The sequence below is a fragment of the Poecilia mexicana genome, unplaced genomic scaffold, assembly GCF_051168715.1.
Source record: "Poecilia mexicana isolate PSO_F unplaced genomic scaffold, ASM5116871v1 scaffold_22, whole genome shotgun sequence".
Lineage (NCBI taxonomy): Eukaryota > Metazoa > Chordata > Actinopteri > Cyprinodontiformes > Poeciliidae > Poecilia > Poecilia mexicana.
Genome location: NW_028263391.1, coordinates 9047224 through 9072522, shown reverse-complemented (window position 1 = coordinate 9072522; position 25299 = coordinate 9047224). Strand labels below are relative to the sequence as shown.

Genomic DNA, 25299 nt, shown 5'->3' with positions numbered 1-25299 from the left:
TTGATTTTTCCTCCAGGATCGCCCAGTGTTTACCTACATCCATCTTCCTTATCGGCAACTCTGTATTGCTCTGTATTTACATCCACATCTGCTCTGAACTGCTACCCCCACCATCCTGAAGAAAAGCATTCCACCAGGATGATGCTGCCACCACCATGTTTCACGATGAGGATGGATATATGATTTAATTTTTTGTGCCAAATGTAGAGTTTGGATTGTTAGCTGGTAAGTGGAGGCTCAACACCAATGTTCAGCGCGGCAAAGAAATTTAAAAACATATTCAAAAAACATCTCCCCACCATGGTGCTGCCTTCACCGCGTTTTACAGCAGGAATGGTGCGTTCAGGGTTAGCCAGCTGTACGTGATACACTACCAGGTCACCAACATCAAGTAAACAAAGTTGTAAAAAACACTAAAATCAAAATGGATATGCTGCCTTATGAGTTTCTTTTCTACAGTATTTCAGTGTATCTTTTCACCAAACAACTCTGCTTCCTTGTCCCCTCTAGGAAAAACAACCCCACATCATCATGCTGCCACCACCATGCCCCACCTAACTCTGCCCTAACTTTCTTTTCTTGCCAAAGAAGCATTATGTTTCACATGTGGTTTGTTGTGTTTAGGGTGAGCCAGCTGGAATGATTCCACCACTGCAATGTTTTGTTTTTTTTGGAATCCAATTTCTGCACCGAACTCTCGTGTCTTTTCCATTCCTCAACAAGTTCCCCTCGAGGTTGTCCTGATTTTACAGCTCAAGCTTCCCATCGATTCTCGCCGACTCCCCGGTCCCGTGCGGGACAAAACGATCGTCACCATAATGATGCTGCCACCACCGTGTTTCACAGCAGTGATTGTATGCTCATGGTGAGTTCACCATAGCAGCAGACAAGATAAATACAGGAAAGCTGTAGAAAGAAACACTCCTGGTATGATTAAGATCTGGACAAACACACTGCACACACACACACACACACAAAAAATCCCTGGCTGTGTCCACTGCCATCTGTGTGAGTGTTTCAGTAATGGAGGTGGAAATGACGGACGATGACTGCCTGGCACACAAGTGGGGTTATGATAGGCTGTAATGTTGTTTTTTTTCCCCCTCTCCAGCTAGCGGAGCACCCTGCACCTCATACATTTTGCATCGCCACAGCTGCAGAAAGAGAGAATGAGTGGTGGGTGGTGAGGAGGAAAGCATGCAAGAGATAAATGTTGGGAGGGGAGGCAGGGTTGTCAAATAGGAAGAGCAGCCTCTGGAGTAAAATAACTGTGAGCAAGGTCAGTGCAGATCTGAAATAGAACTCATCTACAGGCGAGGAACGGCCGTGTAAAGTATTTTTTTTTTTGTTAGTCAACAGTTCCAGAGGTTAGATGCACTGAGTGCATTCCTTCACAAACCCCCTGCGGAAGATCGACAAGTTTGTCTTTCCACTGGCTGCAGCGAGTGATGACCTGCCACCTTTGTTACCACAAAAAGGGAGATTTTTCTCCGCGGAAGCAGAACCGCCATCTGTTTCCACGGATCTGGCCTCAGGAAAAGTTTTCGGATGATGGCGGAGGCTGTGATTGGGAGTGTTCCTCTTTCCAACAAAAAAAAAAAAAAAAAAAAAAAAAAAGGCTATGTATGTACGTCTAAACACGCACACACACCACAGAATCCGATCAAAAATGCAAAAACTAGGGCAGTGGAAAGCAGAGCCAGACGTCTGTCGGTTATGCAACAAAAACACAGCACATGCGCACGAGGCCGAGAATGCTGTAGATTTGAAATGATTTGTCGGCAAAACGTGTGTAAAGGATGAGAAAGTTGTTGAGAATTTAGTGTAGAGATTGAGAAAGGCAGACAGAAGCCGCTGCAGTAGATTGCATCAGCATGCACTTGCTTTCAACATTTGCTTTTTCACAGATTTTACCTGAAAAGAGCAGAAAAACCTCATATTATGCAAGGAAATATTCATTCAGAAAGCCTCTGGGTGAGCAATTACAATTGTTCTGAGTATGGAAGAAATAATAGTTATGAACTTTTAAAGTCATAGAAGTTAGAAAAACAGCGTGACTAAGAAGAAACAAGACAAGCAAGAAAACTAAGGAATAAGAGAGTTGGTAAATGACAAATGTTATCTTTCAGTTAGATCCTATAAGTGCAGCGTACAAATTGTGGCTGGTGTCTGTAAATCAGACTGAAGCGACCTTTAATGAGGCTCTGCATGACATGTGATTACAGTACATGTCAGTGCATGACATATTAGACGTCTGCGTTTAACTTTCCTTAAACGCAGACGTCCGATTACAGCTTTTTAAACTTTTATTGTGCTGATCGAGGTTTTTACAAGTAACACAAAAAGTGCTTTTTAAGAAAATCTGGAAGAGGGGCAAAATTTCAAACGGCACATTTAAAGACCAGCCTAATTACACCAGGCTGACAACTACATATGTACATATATAGATTCATGTATGTTTCGTTTTACCAAAGCAAGGTTTTGTTCATTTTAAATGCAAGACGTGCTGTTGCTATAGCAAACACAGTCGACGAGTCGCTCAAGACATTTGATTCCATCTACAAATGCATAGAGATAAAAATGTTAACCCCGTAGAGTTCCTCTTCTTTTTGAAGACCTTTTTTGTTTTTAATTAAACACACGCACATAAATCACAAAACATGAATTTAAAACATAATTTAAATCAGGACTTTGATACCTGTTTAATGACTCTGAGGTTGGGATGTTACTTTACTCGTCTGCCTCTGTGCCTCTACCTCCTTTTAGGCCGGAGCGAGCTGCTGGAGTGAGTAATGTGAGCACATCCAGGCTTTATAATTGGGTTTATAACTCATCCAGCTCCTAGCCAAGAGGCCTAGCAAAGTGTCTTTGCCAGGCCTCTTGTTTTTCTTTTTTTCACTCTCTTCCGATTCAGGACGAGAGGGAGCATAAGCACGGTGCAAAACGTGGAGGTAAATGTGCCGTATTCCTTGCCGTTCATGTGCGATGCACAAACTTTAGCTCTCTCTTGGAATATTGTTTTCTTCAATTGTGTCCTGTCCTTTTTGAAAATGGATAAGAAACCCCAAACAAAATATTTAATTTTGTTTCATGTCTTGCAGCTGCTGTTGTCACTAATTATTCAAATATATTTAAAACTGTATTTTTGTGTAAGTGTTTTTAATTACTGTGCGGCAAAGTTGGCTCAGAGAGAATCGGTTTAAAATTGCCTTTCGATTCAACAAGGTTTATTAAGCTTATTTTCACCCTTGTAAGTACATAATCTATGCAAGGGCCACTAAAATACAAAAAACACGCAAAAAAGCTACAACTATTAATTGCTGATGTTATTGGTATTATTTTTGTTTTGTTAATATATGTAGTGATACATATATTAACTTTGAGATCCACAAAATTCTAGATCATTTTGACCTCAATGACCCCAAGGTGTCAGAGAAGAATCATTTTAAAGACACGTTCAATATATTTGTAAGCAGAACGCATATGCAGGAAAAAGGGACTACTATTATGATTACCATATGAGCTTATAAAGTAAACAACAATCCTAACATTTCATAAATGTTTTTTTTTCAAACTAATAATAAAATATTAATAAAATAACTATAGCACTTAACAAGAAGCGATAATAAAAGACTACAATGAAGTGAAATAAATGCATTAGAATGAAACAGAGGATTAGTAGGTACAAGTAAATCTCTAAACATAAAATAAAAGTTGCCAATGGAAGACAAAAGGAGATAAATTATTTAAAAAAGATGAGAGACAAAACAAAGGAGGTAAAATGATAAACTGCATTGTGAACAAAAGAAGTACATGAAAAATTAATAAAGAGTGGTTCAAGATAGACATGGCAAAATTTTGCAGCATATCTATTTTAGCCAAGGTGTTTTGGTTTGCGGTGCATTACCATATACGCATTAAAATCGAATACGAAATCGTAATACAGTATGCATTGTATTTGAGGAGTAAATATTGCTTTCATATAATCTTAATTAGCCTAGCATATACTCTTTTAACTTGACAGCTGCTTGAGATAGCTTAATAGTATGAGAGACGGGGGAGTCTCTGCTCCTGTGCGCGTCCACGTCACTGTTTTGCTGGCGGGGTCAGCTCTCCCTGTTCCCACCCTCCTTTCCTTTCCCAGGCTCGCCCCCCGGAGGCGCGTGTCCGCCGCGGCACGGTGTGTCCGCCAGGGGGCAGCTGTGTCTCGGTCTGAGCCTGCGCCGCTCCCGCTGCATCACAGAGAGGAAAATACCACCAGATGGCGGTTTAGGATTGCTGCTCTTATCTCAAGGCGCGGTTCCGCTCGCACGGCCAATTTTCAATATAAATATACCAACTATATTCAAACTAAAATCGTTTTCACGTTTCGGAAGGCGATAACCAGTCCGGCGATGGTCGTTAAAGGTGAGTGTCTTGTGTTTTTGTCGTGTTTTGTGCGGTGGTAACGGAGACGGGGCACGGAATAAAGATGGTGGACACAGACAGGGAAGGCTGGGCGGTTGGGGGATGGGCGCTAGCGGCTAACGGAGGCGAATGTGCTTTCTCTCCCCTCAGTTACATTATATAGCCTAGCGCGGCTATTAGCCTGCGAGCTAGCCGCAATTTTTTTTTTTTTTTTTTTTTTTTTTTGGCAAGACAACTTGTTAGAAGAGCGAGTGTTTGCAGCAGCGCTGCTGTGATTGCCACCAATTGTCACTTGGCGTTATGAGTTTGTCTTGTCAACAAATAAAGAGCTGGGCAGTGTGACGTGTTTTTTAGCTGTTTGCAGGCAGGATTCAGAGCATCACCTCTCGTTTACACAGCGTTGTATGAATGTACAGTTCTGGCTTCCTCCTTGTTGTGATTAGCTTTATTGTCAGCTTCCACGCTATTTGCCACGCTGTTGTTGGCACTGTTGTCATCATACTACAGGCAGGTTGTTTTTGCAAACACAGAAATACAGACACACGCACATATAGTTAGTACTTTTTCTTGCATCTTCTTGCCTTCAAGTTGGGTTACTTTTCATAAATCATAATAAAACATGTTGCTGTTTGTACATCAGTGAAAAGCACGTGGGTGTTTCCAGCTAAAAACTACAGATTGGAGTCCTGCATGTTTTGCAGGATTATTATGGCGCTCTTTCCCCTTCCCGCCCCCTAACGTGCGGGAAACAGGCAAACACTGAGCGGGGAAACATGAGTCACATTAGTGGGGGGATGGGCTCCACCAGCCAGCCCCCATAATGGGTCTTTGGTCCTGACTCCCCTCCACAACTGACCCCTGCTCAGCTCAGCCTTTGCAGTGTTGATAGCAGAGTACCTACTGGCAGCTTCATGAATCTGAGATTGTTGCATAACTGCTTTGTTTACAGTCAGCCATGTGATTTCCCATGCAGGCTTTCCTGAACTACTGTTTGCAACCATGTATGCCTGCCAACTGGTCTTACATTCCTCCTTCAGTCTGCACACAACACGTCTGCACACAACACGCTTAATTTAGACTGTGGAACAAGTTGCACATATTGTTTTTGTTGTTTGTTTGTTTTTCCTCATTTGTATCAGCTTTTTCTATGCAAAATTTCCGGTTACTAGTTGCATAAAGTTTTGATTGGCTGATATGGTTACTGGCTGATTCAGATACTAGTAATTTTTTCTGCTTTCTGAACATTTTCTGAATTTTGTTAGAAAATCGTGACTCGCTAAAGAAACACTAGAGGTACAGTACTGTCCTTTTGCATCACTTGCAATCATCTAATTCCTGCAACCTGCGGAGATCTCACTACATCTTTTACTTTTGTCCTTTAGAGAGATTTTTCTTTTACGTTTGCTGTGTGACATACACATTTAAATCATAATGAATTTCTGTGCCAAAACTTGTGGACTTTGTCCTGACTTTGTTGTCAGACTTTGAGGCTGAATGGGATGCATGTGCTGAAATCTCAGCTTGTACATTTGGCGATCTTACCAAACCTAAAAAGAAGCAAAAAAACAAAAGTATAAAAATAGTTTTATGGGCAGTTTTTCTTTAGAATTCTTATTCATGAAATACAAGTTGATTTGCATGCAGTCCTATGTAAACTTTTTTTTTTAGAACATCGTCCTCATGTCATGATGGGTTTTTGATGGCTAGTAGCATTTTTGTGTCTGTTAATTGTAATAATTTCTATTTTAACAAATTTGCTTAGTTGCCTCTGTTGAGGATGGTGCATTAATTTATATCTGTGTATAATAGAGAACCTCAGGTAGGCACAAAAGGCAGCATACAAACAATTTCACCAGAAAATTCTAGTTTCAGAAAATTAATCTATTTGTTGTGGAAACTCCAGAATTAAGCCTGTCAATCCTGTAGATGTTTTTGTATAGATTTTATAAATCTAGATGTCCCATTTCTTGCTTCCATTTTTTTTCCTTCAGTAAACAATTGCATTTTTTTAATGAATGTTTTTTTCCCCTAATCATTCAATACTTTGGAAAAATTATGATGGCAAATAATAGCAAAATACAAAAATTTTCCTATACATTCAATTTAAATGTATGTGGTTTTCTGGTTATTTCACAATAATTTGATAGAAAACATATTACTGGAGAAGAACTAATGTGAAAATATCAGCGCTTCCCAATATTAATATTGCTGACATGGCTGAAAATAGATATTTACAGATATTGTAAAAAAACAAACAAACAAAAAAAACAACCTTTTCTGACACCTTGAAAAAACGACCGCTGACCACACTTCCCCACAATCCTGCGCTGAATTGCTGCCACTGTCACATGACCAAACAAATACCACATGACCACGTCCTCCACTCCACCTCAGCAACAGCAACAAGATGGAAATAAATATCAGTTGTTAATATCAGCCCAGTTTTATTTATCAAACCGATATGTTAAAAAAAATGTCTACTATTGCCCAAAACCAATGTCATTGCCGATATGCCGTATACCCTAAGTTCTCCCTTTTGCCGATTATATAAATAAACTGTATTGGATTGGTCCCTGGCTGGTACAAAAACGACCAAAACATTACATGCATGAAACGATGAAGGGGAGAAATGAGCTGTTTTCACTCCGTAATAGTCAAAGTAGCACAGCAAAAAATCCTTGGAGGCTAACCTGACTTTCACGTTGCGATCCGGTCCTTGGATCTCAGTTGGATGTGTCATCGAAGAGCTTGGCAGTGGATCAGTGGGGGGGAAATGAAAATTATGCTGGTGTCATGATGCAAAGTTTACATGTTCTTCTAGCTGATGGGGGTTAGCTCTGTTGTACTAGAAAGTGTGTTTTTCTTTCTTTCTTTCTTCTTTTTTTTTTTTTTTCCTCAGGCTTGTAATGACACAACTTACAAAATGCATCTAGTTTGGGTTTCGGCACCATTCCTGTCGTACCCACACAGTGGTGGACTCTGTTTTACGGCACGTAGTGAAGAATGTTTCGTTATGCACCACTGTGTCTCTGCCTCAGGCTGTTAAACACAACAGTTTGAAGCAGATGTTTATTGCATAACGTATGAAAGGTTAGCTGATGTGAAGAGCGTCTTGGTGTTTTAAACCTTTGGACAGTGCGCTGGTAACTGAAATAGTGAATGTTTCCCAAGTCGCTTGGCTCCACGCCCGCATGATTTCCACAGAGAGCTGATAAACAACCACGAATCCAATGGCAAGACTCATTAGCATAGACACATCAGGAAGTGGGTAATGCTAAATAATAGCCTGCATTGAATATATAAGATCTGTTTTTAAAGGGAATGTATTGAGGCAGCTTCCCTTTAGGAACTCACAAAGATAATCTGCTTAATGGACATCACTTAACTGTAACGAGATGCAATGTTGTTTGTAGTACATTATCTGCTTTACAGAGGCCGACTTTTGATGGTACCTGAGGGTTTCAAGTCCGATTTTTATATATTTTATATTTTTTATGTTGGAGCCTATATATGATAGAGTAATGATTTAGCCCAGGGCTTTTTTCTTTTGTAACGGGGTTGACATTTGTCAGAACGTATCAAATCGTGACCTTAATTCAACATGCTGGCTAAAAGAAGAAGAAGTCGTCTTTCCTGCTCGTTCCTTTGGCCAGCCTGCGTTGACTGCAAACACAGTCACAGAACTGACAGAAGAAAAACAAATACTGTCATCACTGGTCTGTTCATGCATGAGTCAAATGTTGGTTCAAGAAATCACAAAAGCGGTTTATAATAGATTCTCTTTCAGTCACGCTTCATTTAGACATAAGGATAAGGAATTGGCTTAATGTTCAATATAGTTTTATGAGACGAATTGAAGAAGTTTTCCAATATTTTTAATTTTTTTTGCAAAACTTTTGCAAACAGCAGGTTGGATTTATTTGATAATATAATAAAAAACACAATGATTTGCATCAAAATTGACACTCCACAGCATAAGGAAAACATGTAATTGTGATGGCATTGCAAAATCCAGTGACACTGATTACAATTAACCTACCTTTTCCATACTTTACTCTTCATTGCAGTTCGTTTTGCCCATTTTCATCTTCCCAAACTGGAATGATTATAAACAAACATCCAGGTCTTCCCCTTCCTTACAGCAATACAAATCAAAATAGTGATAGTTTAAAATTCAAGCAACATGGCAAGACTGCCAGGAAACAAAACCCTCTCTGACTCACTTCATTTGGAAAGGCAGAAGTGCTGTTTGGAAGCATTTGCTCATAACTCACAGGAAATGCCTGATGATGTCGATAAGGCCTTTCGCCTCTGTTCTACGGCGAGGTGACTACAAACTCAAGCACCGACGCTCTGATTTTTATGAGGTACTCAGAAATGATAATGAACGTACCAAGCATTAAACTCACTGAACAGCACAAATTCACTTTATTTGTTTCATTATTAGCAAGTTGTGGAAAGCCTCATTTCAACATCTTGCTCCCCTGGTGGGTAAATGACTCGTGGTCGGTACGAAACGTCCTGTTGCTCAGGCAATCTGAAGCACAAGAGCAGAAAGAGATGATGAGGCTAAATGACCAGCACTGCCCAGTACACTTTTGTTGAGTCATAAAGGAGTGGCTAATATTAAAACTAAGAACTTCAGCGGGCACGTTTTGTGTGATAAACCTTTTGATTTAAATAATGTTTTAGTCAAGAATTTTATCTTCAAACTTTTTTTTTTTTCTTTTTTTTTTAAAATTAGACTGTGGCAAACAGTTTGGCCATAATTTAATAAGAGCTCTTAGCATCCTTTCCTGTCTGCTTTAATTGATCATCAAATAAAATATATTTTAGAATTACCATAAATAAATGCATTTAATAGGGCTGTGGTCATTGTTTAGTCTGCTAAGAAACCAGCTTTCCAGCTACGGTTGTGAGCTGGATCATTAAAAAGATATTAAATTGAAAGCAAGTGTTAGCTTGTTTGCTCTTCTGCATCACGAAAGAAACATTTTTATTTAAATTGCTGCTGACTTCTTAAAGGATTTTCACTAATTAAGACAGTAAACTAGATATACCATTATTGATTGGAAAGAACCTGGGCTGCATTATATTTGGGAAGCATAAGGTGGTGTTCTTTAAAATACTTTTTGATGACTACACAAATCCTGTTTGGAAAGCTGAAATACTTAGGCGTGATTGTATGTGACACACTATTGGCTTGCGTTTGCAAAGCAGCCAATCCAGAAGCAGCATTCATTTTTCCTCGTGTCGCTGACTGGCTGTAACCACATAAGGAAGACGTTGGATGTTGGCTCTGGCGGTAATGATAAATCTGTTTCCACTGTGCATCTTAATGCATATTAAGGTATATTTGGTGTTTAAACTATTAAAATAGGAAGTTATCATTTTAGCTATTCACTTCCAGCTCTGCTACCTACCTCCAATGAATACTAAGGGTCTACTGCATCAATTAGTTAATCTAGATATTACGTCCTTCTTTTCCATCATCACCATATCCTAAGCCTTTCATCTTCGTAATCAAGGTCAGACACAAAACAAGTCCGTCTGAGTCTAAAACAGAGTTTGAATGCATGACACATCAGGTGCAGTACATATGTATTCTTTTTATCATTTGCTTTTAGAGAATGCTGCTGCCTCTTTTGTACCAATATGCAGTCACTTAATGCTTGCTAAAATAATTCTTTCATTTCCGGGCTTTCCCTGCTCTGTGGTTTCCTGTATCGTAATCAGCTGTTGACTAGAAATGAGCAATATTGCTGCAGAGCCACCTCATTACAGCATTCTGCATAAAGAGTCAGGCTAAAAGACTCCAGGGGAGAGAATTGTATTAGAGGGTTGATGAATGTGTCCACTTGCTTAGTTTCTTTTGCACCCCGAAAGGCATACACTTTGGATTTGAGCAAACTAGCGGTGTGTGTTTCAGGGTTATCTGATGCTTCAGTTGTATATCATGTGGCTGCAGCCTTGCAGGTTGTCATAGATTCTGAAAACTAAAGAGTAATTAGCCTTGGATTAGAGCTGTTGCAGCATCGCGAGGTCGTCTCGAACGGCAACAGAGCCTGATTATTTCTTTCAGTTTTAAACTTTTATACTCTGAGCTGAAGAGAGATGGAACAGCACACTGAGCAGGATAAAGTACAGGGTGATGGCTTATAAAGAAAACCAAAGAAATACTGCTGAATGGATACATGCAAAACTAAAAAAAGAAAAAACTGATGGCACTGTATCAGTTAATCACCATGCTTGTGCTAGCTTCTCTTCACAAAGCATTTGTTTCTTATTTCCACAGGACTATTTGCATGTCAGACAGCGCTGTGTGGTTTTGGTGAACTAAGCCCTGTGATTGCTTTTGTCAAACAGCCAGCGATGTGAGAATAGTAAGAGATTACTTAGATTAGTGTGTTAGAAATGGGCAGCCCCACATTGAAAAGGAAAATTGCCTATTGTCAAGTAACGGCAGTTATGTTGACATAATGATGGGTCAGATTACACGATTGCACCAGATAACACAGTTATTACCATTATTCAAGCAAAACTTGCGATCAGAGTGCTTGCTAAAGGAGTGCTCCTCAGCTGTCGAGTGGAGCACTAATGATTTAAGGTGTTGCTTCTCTTTGTGAGTTTTGCAGATGTGTGAGCTCTTGGCGGTGTCACTGTGAGGTTCTGTGGTTGCTAAGTTAAGCAGGGTGCTTTCACCTGTTTGCTTGTGAAAACCAAGCCGATTCTAATTTGAAATGTAAAACTATTCATTTCATTATCCAAAGATTTTTTTTTAAAGCATAATTACCATAGATGTAAAGAGATTTCCCTGTGTTGTTTTTGCGTTTATCAAAAACGTAACAATATTGGCAGACGGAAGCATAATTTAGATCAGCATTAACATCAGTAATGGTCTGTATTAACGTGACTTTCATTTTTTTAATGTCTCGATATTAGCCCCTTTGGTAAAACTGGGACAGTATCAACAACTGATGTTTATGTGCAGTGGAGCAATTTCAGATAATATAAACATCTCAAATTTTCATCTTGGTAAAAAGCTCAGTGGTCTGTTCTGCCCTTTTTGCCTGCAGTGAGGATCCTGTTTTATGAGTTTCTGAGTAAGTAGACACGTAAGTATTTATATGTTCATATACATTTCCAAAGTTTTGGTTTTGCAGGGCGCCATAATCTTATCACTGTACTTTTCTTGTTCAAGATCCCATGAAATTTAAATTTATAAAACACATCAAAACTAGTTGGAAGAGGTTTGTAATTTACGTTTTGAAATATGTGGTCGAATGAACACCAAATATGTTTTAGGTTGATTATAAAGAAAAATGGTGGCGTGTTTGGGTATAATTCTTTGCAGACTATTGCCACTGTCTGATGTCTAATTAGCTTGCAAGCACATGGTGGAGAACAGCAATATATTGCTGTAGTAAAGATTTTCTGTCTGTGGTCATTTCATAGCGGGATGACAGGAAGCAACTGAAGGATTCCCCTTTTTCTACGGCTGTCTTACTGGATTATGTTGCAAGTCTTCCAGGCTAAATAAGCTATTCAGTTTTGACCACCAACAGATGGGCATAAAAACATTATTGTCTTGTTGCAATGGGAAGTGACAGTGGGTGACTTATATTGCACAGCGTTTATTTATTTCTTTGTTTGTTTGGAAGCTTTTAAAGCTCAAACAAAACCAAAAAAAAAAGGCAAAATTACAATGAAACAGCTTTGTTGTTTCAACTCTTAAGTATCCGTTTATGTGGGATGTTTTTGTTCTGCACTGGTCAGTGCCAACTGACATGACTTAGTAAGGAAAACCCTTCAGCTGCAGAAATGTACCCACAGTGGGCACGAGAGCGTAAGATCTGGACCACAGAGTAGGGGAAGAAAAGAGCTCCTGGTGGCTGGAATTGGACAGTTTTCAGCTCAAAACTGGCCTCAAAAACACAATCTAGTCCCCGATCAGCGAAAACACCATACATAAAGTCTAGCAGGTCGCAGTAACAGCAGCGCTTTTTGTTGTAAAAGTTGTTACTGCAGGAATAACACTCCCTCCCAGTTATCTGTTTTCATTGTCAGTGAGGTGTTTTCAGATGAAGCACAAAAGCTGTAGGAACCTATTTAAAAGCAAACTGTGTTTTCTACTCGGGTGTATCGCCTTTTGATTCTACCTGCTGCAGCAGGGAGCTACTCTTCATTTCCTTACCATTTCCTATTTTTACAGTTCAGGTTGTTTTTTGTTTTACCTGGGAAAAGTAGATAAAGAAGTATTTATTTTTTGTGGTTTCATCCTCACTGTTATGGAACGTGTTAGACTTCTCTGAACCACTTTGGTAGAAAGAAATATTTAGTATACTGTTAATTAAGATGTTTAAGAGAAATCTGAATTTACTAAACCACTATTTAAAAGCTCATAAATTCATAAAAAGTGGTGAGCAAATGTTTTTGCAAAAATCTCTGATTGGTTTATCTACAAGCACAATTAACTTCATTTGTCGAATTTTACATAATTGTTGCACATGAAACCAAGAATATCAGTTTAAAGATTGTACAAGAAAGACCAGCATCTGTTCTGTGTTGGTGATATTCCTAATCTCTTGATGAAAAGAGTTTTCCTTTTTGCTTGTGAGAAAGAGATTTGCTTTAACATTGATTGCAAAGTTTGAATTTCTACCTGTGGTACCTAAAGCACTGTCCAGTATTAAATCGATAAAAGGAAGGGCTACGATGATACATTTTTAATCTCTTTTTGACGTGTTAAAGTTTACAGGCAGAGATTTATATTCTGCTTGTAGAGAAATCAAGGATTTCACATCTGAGAGATGAATGGATCCATTTGTTGGCTTGGTAGGAATTTAATTAGTTTTTTTTTTTTTTTTTTGTTTGTTTTGTTTTTGTTTTGTTTTTTTCATTTTTACGCCATCCAGGTATAAACCTGGCCCCTGATCAGATCTTTAAATCCAGAAAATGTCATTTACACAGTCGAGGTTAACAACCAGTGTCAAGCATCGGCCTACGATGTGGCACTGTTTGTCTTGCCAGTCAGTGTTATTTGTGAACAGTCTTACGACGTATTGATTCACTTGCTTGTGCCAAGTCAATTCTCAGGCTATTGGAGAGAAAATACAGTGGGTACAAAAGGACAAGTAGTGTAGCAGAGTGTTGATGTAGATGAAACTCATAGATCTACATGATTTCTTTAGCAGTACTATAGTTATTTAAAAAAAAAATATATATATATATATATATGTATATATAGTTAAGGAAGAGATTCTCTGAATTAATTAATTTTGGAATAAGTTTGGCTCTCTCTCTTCCTCTTAGATCCCAGGTCCTCTCGGCGGGCTGCGTGTAGTCACTCAGAAGAAAACAGCAATGCATGTTGACGTCACAGAATTACAGAGTTTAATCCAATATAAGACAAAGCATAAACTTACAACAGAAACTGCAGAACAACGGAGACATACATTCATTTACCTGACATAAATGGAAAGAAAAGCAAAGACGTCTTTGGAGAATTGCAAGAGCAAATCTGATTTGTTACTTCTGTGTAGAAAGTTTTATAGTAAAGGCGTATTCTTATCTTTAATTTATTCAAATAAGGCGTATCTTTGCTCATCCAATCCAGGAGCTATCTCTGACCCTCTCTCAAGCCAGAAACTCCTGCTGTGTTTACGGCTTTTCACAGATGAGTGTGAAAAGCTAGAACTTCTACTGTATTGTTTTCACACATGCACAAAAGGCAGTTCAAACGATCCTAGCAAACCATCTGCTGTAACTACAGGTAAATTAAAGGTCAATAGGCCAGAATACATTACTAATTTCAAAACCACAATTAAGGTATTTGAATCAAGACATGTTAGGTTTTAAAACTAGCTTATTTTAAATTTATTTTCTCAACAATATATATATTTAAAAAAAAAACCTTAGGGAAATTAAAGATTTCAAGTTCCTGGGCAGGGTAAATATTTCAAGAGTGCATAAATACCATTAAGGTTTTGTAAAACTGGAGAAGAGGTGGTTTGAATTTGTTGACTAAAGATTTTTTTTTTCTACCTCCATTGACTTACCCACTTGTAAGGATCATTTTTGACACTTCATGTAATTATATGATACATAGTGGTTATTGAGAGCACTGTTGTAGTTCAATAAATGTAGGTGTGAATCCAGTAAATAAATGTTAAATGCATTTATGTTGGACATTTGCACACCCGTGCTTGTAATAATCCAAATGCAAATGTATTATGATGAGCATATTGAAAGACTACTTAATTGCACAACACAAGTTAAGGAATTGACTCTTGGAGGTCTTGTGCTTCTGGCTTTTAGAGAAAAATTTATATTGTGTTTAAAAAAGAAAACAACTTTCCATCTCTGAAAATGTAATTTACAGAAATCTCACTTCTGTATTTCTACTGAAAGAAGAAATGGGATCAAATCAGCACTGAGCACTAAGACTGCAACAATCAAGCATGTTGGTAATGAAGTATTATGTTTATTAATTAGGTATTCATATATTATAGATGTTAGCAAAATGGACATTTGTGGTTGTTTTTATTATTCCTTTTAACTCTGCTTCTTGGCAACAGATCTTATACGGTTAAAGTCTGTTGATTAATGCTTCCCACATTCGTTAAGAAAATGCATTCGTCAGTCGAGTATGTGGGTTGCACCCATCATAACTTGCAAAGTCCTCCCTGCCAGTGCCAAACAGCTTCCGGTGTCACGGTGTGATGGCGTTGGGTGGCATCTCCCTAAGTGGAAAAAACAAGGCTTGCCATCGTTGGAGGCAATCTCAGAGACATATTAATAAGATTCCTCAAGTATTGGTAGTCCTGTTTCTCCACATTCTGGTAGTGAACCCTATCCTTAGAGATGTCAACACTCAGTCACTAGCACGGTTCATCAGAGGCTACCCCTGATTTGGTAAGTTGAGAGGAGGAAATGTGACCTCAGTCCCATCGATCAGATAGATTATGCCATTTGTGTCAGAGTGACCAACACAACCACATTGCAGCAACTTTCAACAGATGCTGATTGGAAAACAACTCCAATCAAGAGTCAATAGCAGAATAAGCTGTTTGGCATTGGCAAATACATTTTGACAAGTTTTTCATGACTACAGCCCACAAAACTCAAATCTCCTGCTTAACTTGCAAATACCTTTTCCTCATGAATGCGGTGCCGTTTGACAGCATTAATACAAATTTCACCACAATATAAGATTTACTACATGGAACCACCTAATTCATGACCGTATAGTAGTCAGGAAAACCCACATAGGAAACTATACATTTGGTCAAAAGCCATGTCTAAACACAGTTATTGGAGTCGCTCAGATTATTCAACCTTAATCTAAAGCTTTGACCTTTCAATAGCAGATTTAGCCAATTTCACTTACTCCATAATCCCTCTAGATTATACAATTTTAGGTGCGGTAGAGAGAGAACAGGCCCAGTAAAACAAGGTTTTATTTCTTTTAGACAAGACACAATCACAAGTTTGACTTGGGACTTTTTTATTAGCATCTGATTTTGCCACTTTAATCATTACTCTGTGTGTATGTTCCGTCAAACATCTAAACTCCCCACCACAACTGTGTAATTTGGAAAAACCCATTTGGTCTCGCAGCAGTGCGTGTTGATTGCCATTTCTGTGAAGTGTCGAGGTGGGATGTTGTGTTAAAAGGCTACGAAACGGTTCAAGCCATGATTCTCTGCGACTCTCGACGGCAGCAGACCCTTCGTGGTAATGGTCAGAATGAACTTTGTCATCATCAACCCATTCTCTGAGTTGGAGGGGAATCTTTAGATTCGCCAGCTTGATGAGAGTAGATAACACAATGGCAGGAAAGATCGGCCGTTTCACTTCCACCTGTGGGTCAAAACTTGTCGTATAGTAATTCTTGTTGCTTGACTGGCCAGTCACAACCCGATTTCTTGTTCCACCACTAATGAAGATAACACAGATCATGGGAATCTGTTCTAAGCTCTTTAAATGTATCTCGTCAGCACATTTTCTAATTTTCTTTTTACTTCAAATGGTCCTCAGGTTGAGATTCTTTTTACTTAATAAACCTTTATTTTTAATCAGCAGTCCTTTAACCTCATCTTGTAATTTTCATAACTGCACTCTGCAACAGAGCAGTCATTTTTCCCCCCTCACCCTTTCGCTGCCAGAAAATTATTGCCAGTCAATGGTATTTTTCTCCCCCCTCTTGCCTTGACATCTGCCTGCACACATTAGCAGGCTTGTCCCGCTCCGGTGAAATAGTCCACATTCCGTCAGATGATTGGAAAATAATAATGGGTGTGAGGGTTTTAATGGCCTTCGCAGCGAACATGTGTCAGTCTGTGTGTTTGTGTTTGTGCTCCCATCCTGCTTGTTTCTCACTCTTGGTTAGAAGTTGCCATGAAGAAGATTGAAAATTGGGCCAAGGTGACAGGAAGAGAGAGACAGAAAACCGATGAGAGAAGAGGGAATTATTGTCTTTATGCTCCATTGGCTCTCTGGCTGCTTCTTCCTCATTTGCCTTACTGTTAGACTTTTTATGAGTTAACCCCTGGATCCGTTTACATCCCTCTGCATCCCGTCTTCTCCCATCATTTTGATTCATTTTCCGTCCCTCGCCTACTTTCTTTTAATGTTTTGTAAGAGTTTTGTGATCCGTGTTTTATTCTGAGGTGGCTCTTAAAATTGCTTCTTTTTTTTCCTAGCAGATTTTCATCAGCCTTCATCCACCTCCCTTCTGCTCTGCTAACATTATGTGCTGCCGAAAATGAGTAGACAGTAGTTTGTGGCTGTAGCAGATGCATGTGTGTGTTTTGTGTGAGCACACAACAACGCGGCTGTGTGTCTGACAGCCTTTCCGTGTCAAACGGGTTATCTCCCGTGTGACATAATCATAATCTGGTTAAACCAGGCGTCTACAGTTGGGACCCCAAGGCTGTTCGGTCTCCGTGTGTAAAGAGGCTACAGACGCGATAAAGTTCACCCATTTGTCTCGATGGTTCAGCTCATAACTGGGCCGCAGCGGCACCCAGTTACTGCAAGTCGCTGCGGTCAACTTTAATTGTGGGGGGCTTTTTAAATGTATAAAAGATTGTTGATGGTTTATTTTTTTTAGTATTGTGGTTGAGTTGTGTGAAATTCCTTCCCCTTGGATGGGAGTACTTGTACACTAATAATTAATAGTATAAACCAGCTTATAAACTAAATTTAAAATTTGATGGAGATGCAAGCAGTGCAAAAAGTTAGCCTTTATCCGTGATTACGGAAATCTTAAGAATTAATTTAAATGTTCTAGTTTCCAGAAAACCTCGTATCACACTCAAGGTTTGCCCAGAAAACTTGCTAAGCCCAGTGGTTGGGTGCTGGGCAATCATTCCTCCAGTCGTGTTTTTAGTTAAAAAATGTTTAAAAGTCGATGGAAAATTTGAAAATATCACTTGATAATTATGTGCTGTTGAAAGATTGGAAGATTAATACCTGAACAGCAACAATGAAGTCTTTAAAAAAATGCAGACATTTTAAAAGTACTTAAGTAAATAAGCAACGATTAGCCTGGTGGGGGCACAAGTAAAGCCTGGTGGCCCGCCAGGCTTATAAAGCACTCAAGGGAAACCAGTCACTCGTATTAGGGGTGGATATTTTTTGTATCACTTATCATTTATAGTGAAAAATTTCTTGTAAGAGCTTGAATTGACATGACACCGGCCCCACCCCCTTGTGGAAGAAGAACTGTCCTCCGACAACCTAACTGTTGTTATGGCAGACGTAACGGACATCAGTGAGTTACCCGAGACATTTTTTGAGTCATTTTTGCCTTGTAAATCAACACTAAGGCAAAGACGGCAGGCAAGAAAATTCTCTAACTAGTCTTATGTCAGGTCTATAAGGTTATTAGCAGGAAATAATTGCGAAATCAACAATAAAGCCCAAGAGGGGGGGAAAAACAGTCTGATTGAATGTGAGTGTGAACGCTGTGGGACGCACTTTGCATGTACCAAATGGGTGAGTAATTACTTAAATAATACCGGCTTGTGAAAATCTGCCTTCAGGAAGATGTTTAGAAATAAACAGTAGCATGAAACAATGTTTGAATGCCAATATAGCAGTTAGCGCAGTCTGTTTTCATGCTGCCAGAGCTACCATTGGAATCTACACGCATAAAATCCAGCATAACTACCTTCACTTATTGATCTGGAAATCATTAGATGTCTAGCATTGTTTTAATTTAACTGAGTTGTGTTTATTTGATGCTTAGCCGTCAGCCGTGCGTCGTTAGCACTGAGCCGTCAGCCGTGAGTTGTTAGCTGGGAGCCGCCAGCCATTATTCGTTAGGACTGAGCTATCAGTAAGTGTCGTTATGTCAAAAAATGCGATGTTTACTACCGGTTACCTTTGCGGTGCTTACTAATGTGGTAGTTCCCCTCCATCAGTTTCATTCAACTGGACGTGAGGTAGGCTGTATTCCACGATCCATTTCTTGCGTTACTCCAGACTCCTTTTTGATTTTAGAAATGTCATAAATTGTATTCCGCCCTCTACACGTTCTGGGTAACGGCTGTCAGGACTGCTTATTCCCGACTGACAACTTAAACCGTGATTATCTATTATTTTCCTCAAAATCTGTCTGGCTGCAGCGTGTTTTCTATGATCGATACTGTCAATATTGTCGGAGTACTGTACTTGGAACACTGATTGGTCAGTTGCTGACAAGTGCCCTGGAATGATTGGGGGAGGATTGCTCTACATCAACATGGGGGCGGAGCCGGCGTCATGTCAATTGTCTTGATAGTTCAGTTAATGTTAAAAAACAAACAAAACAAACTGGATTATCAAAAATTTTATTTTTACCATTTTCTCCACTGTTTGTTCGACAACAGCATCTATAAATGTCAGTAAATTCTAAAATATGGTTAAATACATTTACTATGTGCGGTTAAACAGTATTTGTTTGTGGCGCTATGAATGTCTGTGCCACAAAGCAGTAATAAATAGTTTTTCATTGCTATTTTTATCTTTATAACGGCACCACAAAATACAAGTCCATAACTCACCCCTTCTCTCTGTTTCCATTTCTATTGGTATGAATATTTGTTTGGGTCAGTTCAGTCTCCTGAAATATGAGATCAGAACCCCTGATCAAAAACCAGAGTACCTCATCCTACCAAACTGTCCCAATGGGAGCTAAATGTGGATTTTCCAAAAGTGACGTATTATGAAGTATGCCTCTTCCTGGAGCGTCAGGCCATTCTTTCCGACTCTGGGAGAGCTGGCAGATATTGTTTTAATCCATCATTTGAGTTAACACAGCTGTGTTTCCACACATTGTTATTTTTTTTGCCAGTAGGTCTGAAAGCATAAAATTGTAGCAAGAGAGTGTTTGAGTTTGGAAGCAGCAAAGTTTTTTTTTTTTTTTTTTTTTTTTGCCTCATCATAGTATTAAAAGTTATTGCTTGCTTTATGATTTGTACTTTCATCATCAGAAACTTCACTTTCTTCATAGCGGGGTTGTTTGAACCGTGTGTACTCATTGCTTAGCTTGCTACCTGCTGTTGTGCTCTGTTTCTGTTCCCCCTTTTCCACAAAAAAACATCAGTGATAGTGTATTTCTCATGCGGTATTCCTCACAGCTGTAGAGTATCTGGCTTAGATCTCTATTCTCTATTCTGTTGACTTATTTCCTCTGACTGAAATGTTACACCATGTCCAACTGGCTGGCTGGAATATGAACTAAAGTCAATGCGTTGCACATAAGAGGAAGTAAATGTTTACTTTGTGGAATAACATTAGCCAGGTTCGTACTGCTTGCTGCAGTTTTTGTGATGCACATAGAGAAATTGTTGGACAAAATTGATGAACTCAGGACTCAGCGGTCAGTAAATTAAGAATCGAACGCCATTACGGTGAAAAGAACTTAAAATAGAAGCAGACTCTGACACTATGGCTGCTCAGTTATGCAAAAATTCACCATTTCACAAGATTTCCCTCAGAAAACATGCTAAGTCTGGTGGTTGAACGCTAGGGCAGTCATTCATCCAATGGCCCGTTGTGTTTTTGAGTTATAAAATGTTTAAAGTTGACAGGGAATTTGAAAACATCACTTATGTGTTATCAGAAGATTTGAAGATTAATACCTGAACACCAACTATAAAGTATTAAAAAAATACAAACATTAAACTTAAAAAAAAAGAAAAGAAAAAAGCAATGCTTAGCCTGGTGGGGTCACAGGTAAAGCCTGGTGGCCCGCCAGGCTTATAATACACTGGGGGAAACCCTGATTTCAAGCATTTTGAGGAATACTGAAACTTATTCAACTCAACTTCCTATTAAGTTTCAGAGCATGTTGCAGGTTTTTTTTAAGCACTCAGCAAAATAAGATGAATATGAGACAAATTTGACAGGCACATCTAGAACAGATTCACAGATTATTATTATTATTTTTTTATTTAAGTTAGGAAGATGTGAAGTTCTGGTCAAAGGCCAGTGTTCAACATATCATTGATGGTTCCATGCTTGAATTCACACAACTGAAATGAATTAGTATTAGTAGCAATTCATCAATCAACTGGCATGTTATATTGGTAAATATTATATTGGATTATCAACACTTGTGACAAAAAATATATTGGGAGAAAAATATATAAGTAAAATTGTAATTTATAATAACTTTAAACCTAAATCATTGATGTTGGTAACTCTCCCCAGGTTTTTTAGGTAGATAAACTAACTGGCTTTGATTATGAATAGCAAAAAATATGTTATGCACAAGATTTATAGGGCTCTCTTTTGTTCAAATAATATAGTTTCGAACCTGGATAGTTACATTTAACGTATCACCTTTTAGTTTTTTAATCTGGATCATATTTCAGCCATAAGAGCAATGATGTCTAACAGAAAGATCGAACTGTTCTAGTTTTATTATATTCAGAACTGCATGTACTGTGCAGTTAAACCGAGTTACTAAAGTACAGAGTGTCAAGCAGAACTACTGATTTGCTTTCAGGTTTAAGTCTTTCCTGCAACGCTTGACAGTGAGAGATTTTTGTTTTTACTGCAGCTCTCAGCTCTTCTCTTGCAACCTTGATGCGTTTTGTCCACAGTTTAAGTACGCTGGGTAATACATTTGCTTTAAAACAAATTCTAAATCGCTATCTGATTTTGTTCGTTTTCTACCGAGGCACACATGGACGTGTTCCTGCTGCCTGTCAGTGAAATCCTCCTTAAATCCCAAGACTCTTCTCATATAGAGCTTGGCAAAGTGACATGATCACATTAAACTGCATATAACAAGGTGGTGGATGGGTGAGAGATGACAAACGTTGCTGTTGGTTGCAGTATCTGCCAATACATATGTGGTGGTGAAAAATCAGTACCACATTCAATCAGAACATTTGCTTTATTTTGTTTATTTGCAGCACTACTCAAATTGTTTTTGATGGATTGAACTGAAGGTTTTTCTTTTTTTTTTTTTTTTTTTCTCCGTTCAGCTTTGAGGAAGTTAAACTGTATTATAGTGCTACAAATGTTTTTAGACCAAACTGTCTGGATTCTGGTTGAGTGTGTGACGGATGTAATGAGAAACAGGACAGCCGTGACTGTAGCTGTAAGTGGTACAGACGTCAAGTTTTCTACCCACGCTTCGTCATTCAATTTTGTACTAGTCCTCAGACTTTGTGTCAAAGCACGGGGTTGTTACAAATTACCGTTTAATCAAGTATCTGCACTTCTGATTCTGAAATAAAGAAGCTGCTTCAGAGTCCTTTGAAATTCATTTTTATCTGCAATTAACTTTTAATTGTATGTTTAAGCTACACTGTTGAAAAGCAAAATATCTCAAATTGAATAAATAATACTACGTTTGATTCAATGTAACATAAGGTTCAGTGTGAGTCGTTTTTATCCCCAAAATATCGGGACTCGTTTTTGCAGGTTAGCCACCTTTCATCCAATCTAGAGTTAACTTAAGTTTTTGTAAAAGTAGCAGTAATTTACTGACTATTCTTCTTCTAAAAAAAAAACAATCCTTAGCTTTATCATTTATTTGTAAAAATATTTGAAAAGGACATCACTCACGTCTTCTGAGGATTTTCTCATGTAGAGTGCATGCTGAAGTGGTTTGCCAACACCACATCTGTTTTGATAGGACTCTTTGATAATGCAAGTCATAGCATGTTTCGTTGTGGTTCCAGTAAATAAAGCTGAAAATATTTTTCCTGCTTGTTTCAGAAATCATATCCATTTAAAAACTTTAAAACCATCTTATCCAAACAATATTGATTTTTTTATTTATTTATCTATTTATTTTGATAGCTGGACTAACCAAGGACAAAACTGGATTTACTCAGTTTTAGCTAGGGAAGGGTGTTTACCATGACATCTTTTAGTGTTTATTGAGACAACAATCAAAGTGATAAAGAAAGGATTTAAAAATCCCTGCCGTCCCATAAACACAAATCCTACTTTTCCAAAGAAAACAAACCAAAAAGGAACAATTTAAGGATTATTAAATGTGCTACTTCAGGACTCCAGTTGTATTAGGTAGTGCAGAGGTGTTGCTAAACAGCATTTAATCATATTTTTAAAAACATATTTGCATTTATTGGTTCTATTATGCCACTGAGAGTGGAACAATTAGTAAAATTGACACTTTGCAAAATAATTTTTAAAAACTTTTTTTTTAATGATTTGCAAACATCATCCAGCAGTGTTTATCACTGTTATAATGGATCAAAATCATCATGCATTTCACAGTAACAAAAAACTACACTGGAGATGTTACATATACCATTAACGAGCAATCTGAGGGTGAACGCTCTCACTTTCCTCTAATGGGATGATCCCTCAGTCCAAACGCTCCACAAAGATTCAACTTAATTAAATCCTTTTAAATCCACCCAGGCTAAAGTATGTCTTGAGCTGCCTGTGTTTACCTTTGACACGGCAGCATTAATCTTTAGGAGTAAATCTCTTGCTCGCCGATGCACTCGATCCTGACACTTTTTTTTTTTCTCTCTCCCTCTCTCTTGCTGCATCTTCACTCTGCCTTGTGTGTTAACAGTGCATTGCAGACACTTCACAGTCTGGTAGGTGAGAGCAGATGCAGAGCGAGGTTTACAGTTACAGATAACGGCTAAGGCTGATGTGGGTCAGATTCTCCAAAAAGCTTGAACTGTCTGGATAACTGTTTTTTTTTTTGAGAGGGGGGGGGATGATTTATAAGTGTTCAATTCCTGGCGAGCTGAAAATATTGTTTGAGAAATGTAGTGAGTTTGTTGCTGTGGAAACCGACGTCTAAGGTGATAGGTGTCGATTTGAGCAGCCAGGTTTTCATGCCTCATCTCTCAAATCACACAAAAGTATCAAGGTAATGCCCCTTAGCTTGAGATTGAACTAGTATCTGCTTAGCAAGTCTCGTCTCTACTAGCATCGAGTAGAAACAAGACAGCGAAGGAAACTTGAGAGGTTTTATCATGTGGCCAGTCACATCCCTGCTTAGTTCATATCTACAGCGTGAACCCTGCTTCTGCTTTTACATTCTTTTAAATCACTATTAAATGTTTCAGCTCTCCAAACAAGTTCTAATTTGAAAGATAATCTGAGTACACCAAAAATGTAACTTTGAAATTATTATTTCATTTCTTAAAGAGAGCAACAACTACCTTAAAACATTTGCAATAACTGGTATTGAGTCTTGTACACCGCTGGGTAGAGATTTTGGCCCACTTTTCTTCGCAGCATTGTTTTTAAGAACATTGGAAGATTTCCAATGTGAACAGGATGTCTCAGGTCCTCCACTGCATCTCTATTGAATTAAATATCTAGCTTTGACTTGGACACTCCAAAGCTTTCATGTAGTTTACTTTGAGCCATCCAGAGGTGGGCTTGCTGGTGTCTTTCCCAATAACATAACTCAGCTTAGGAAGACGAATCAAACTGAACTCTCTCCTTAAGGGTTTCATGGTTGAGAGAAGTTTCCATCAATTACAGCAAATCGTCCAGGTTCTGAGGCAGCAATGTAGCCACCACCATGTTTGACTCTAGACATAATATTCTTTCTATAAGATGTAACAGGACTCCAAAAATGTTCTGCCTTTGCCTCATCAGCACACACACTATTTTTCCAAAAGTCCTCTGTTTATTTACAATTACCTAATAAATTTCCTTGTTAGAAATAACATTTTCCACGATGTTCACATCCATTTTTGGCTGGTCTTGGTGTCTCTATAGGAATTATAACACAAGAACATACAAAAGTATCATTCAAAAAACATTTTCTAACAGTCATTTATTATTTATATCGGGAGCAGAGGCAATGTCCCACTGCTATGTATGACAGAGGAGTTGTCGTGTAAGCGGGTATCCAATTTTAAAAGACAAAATATGACAGAGTTCACCTTTTTAGTTGTCTTTACCATCTTAAATAAGCGATTAAATGTGGCTTGCATTACATAAACTGCTCTGTTTGAATTCCCTACAGAGCAATGATTCCTAACCTGAGGGTCTCTCAGTCATATTAAAAATAACGTGAAGAATTAAAGGGAGGCATAAAACAACAACAATGAAATTTAATTGTGCTTTCTACATATCTGCCTATTATAGTGTGTTTAAAAATAATACTGTATTGGACTGGTTTAATATATTAAAATCAGGAATTACCTGCACATGTTCACTCTTCACTGTAAGATTAACAGATAGATTTGATAGTGTGACTCAAACACAATGGATGAAGTGGAGCAAAAGGTTCTAAAAATATGTAATGTGTGTGTTTTTGCACATATTTGCAACTTGAGGTGTGAGGAAATTTAATCTCGTTTTACTGAGCTTACACAATTCATGTTCCTCAAAGGAAGTGTGCTAATGAAGACGCTGTTGAGGGGTTTTCAAGTTTATTCAGAG

General features: G+C 38.4%; 1 protein-coding gene across 1 annotated transcript in view; it reads left to right on the top strand.

Annotated features, from left to right (window-relative positions):
- Positions 1 to 4112: 4112 nt before the first annotated feature.
- Positions 4113 to 25299, top strand: part of stag1a (STAG1 cohesin complex component a) — a 42947-nt gene continuing 21760 nt past the window's right edge. The window contains exon 1 of the mRNA XM_014979541.2: positions 4113 to 4407. The gene's annotated coding sequence lies outside the window, so the exon portion shown is untranslated. The remainder of the gene's footprint in view (positions 4408 to 25299) is intronic.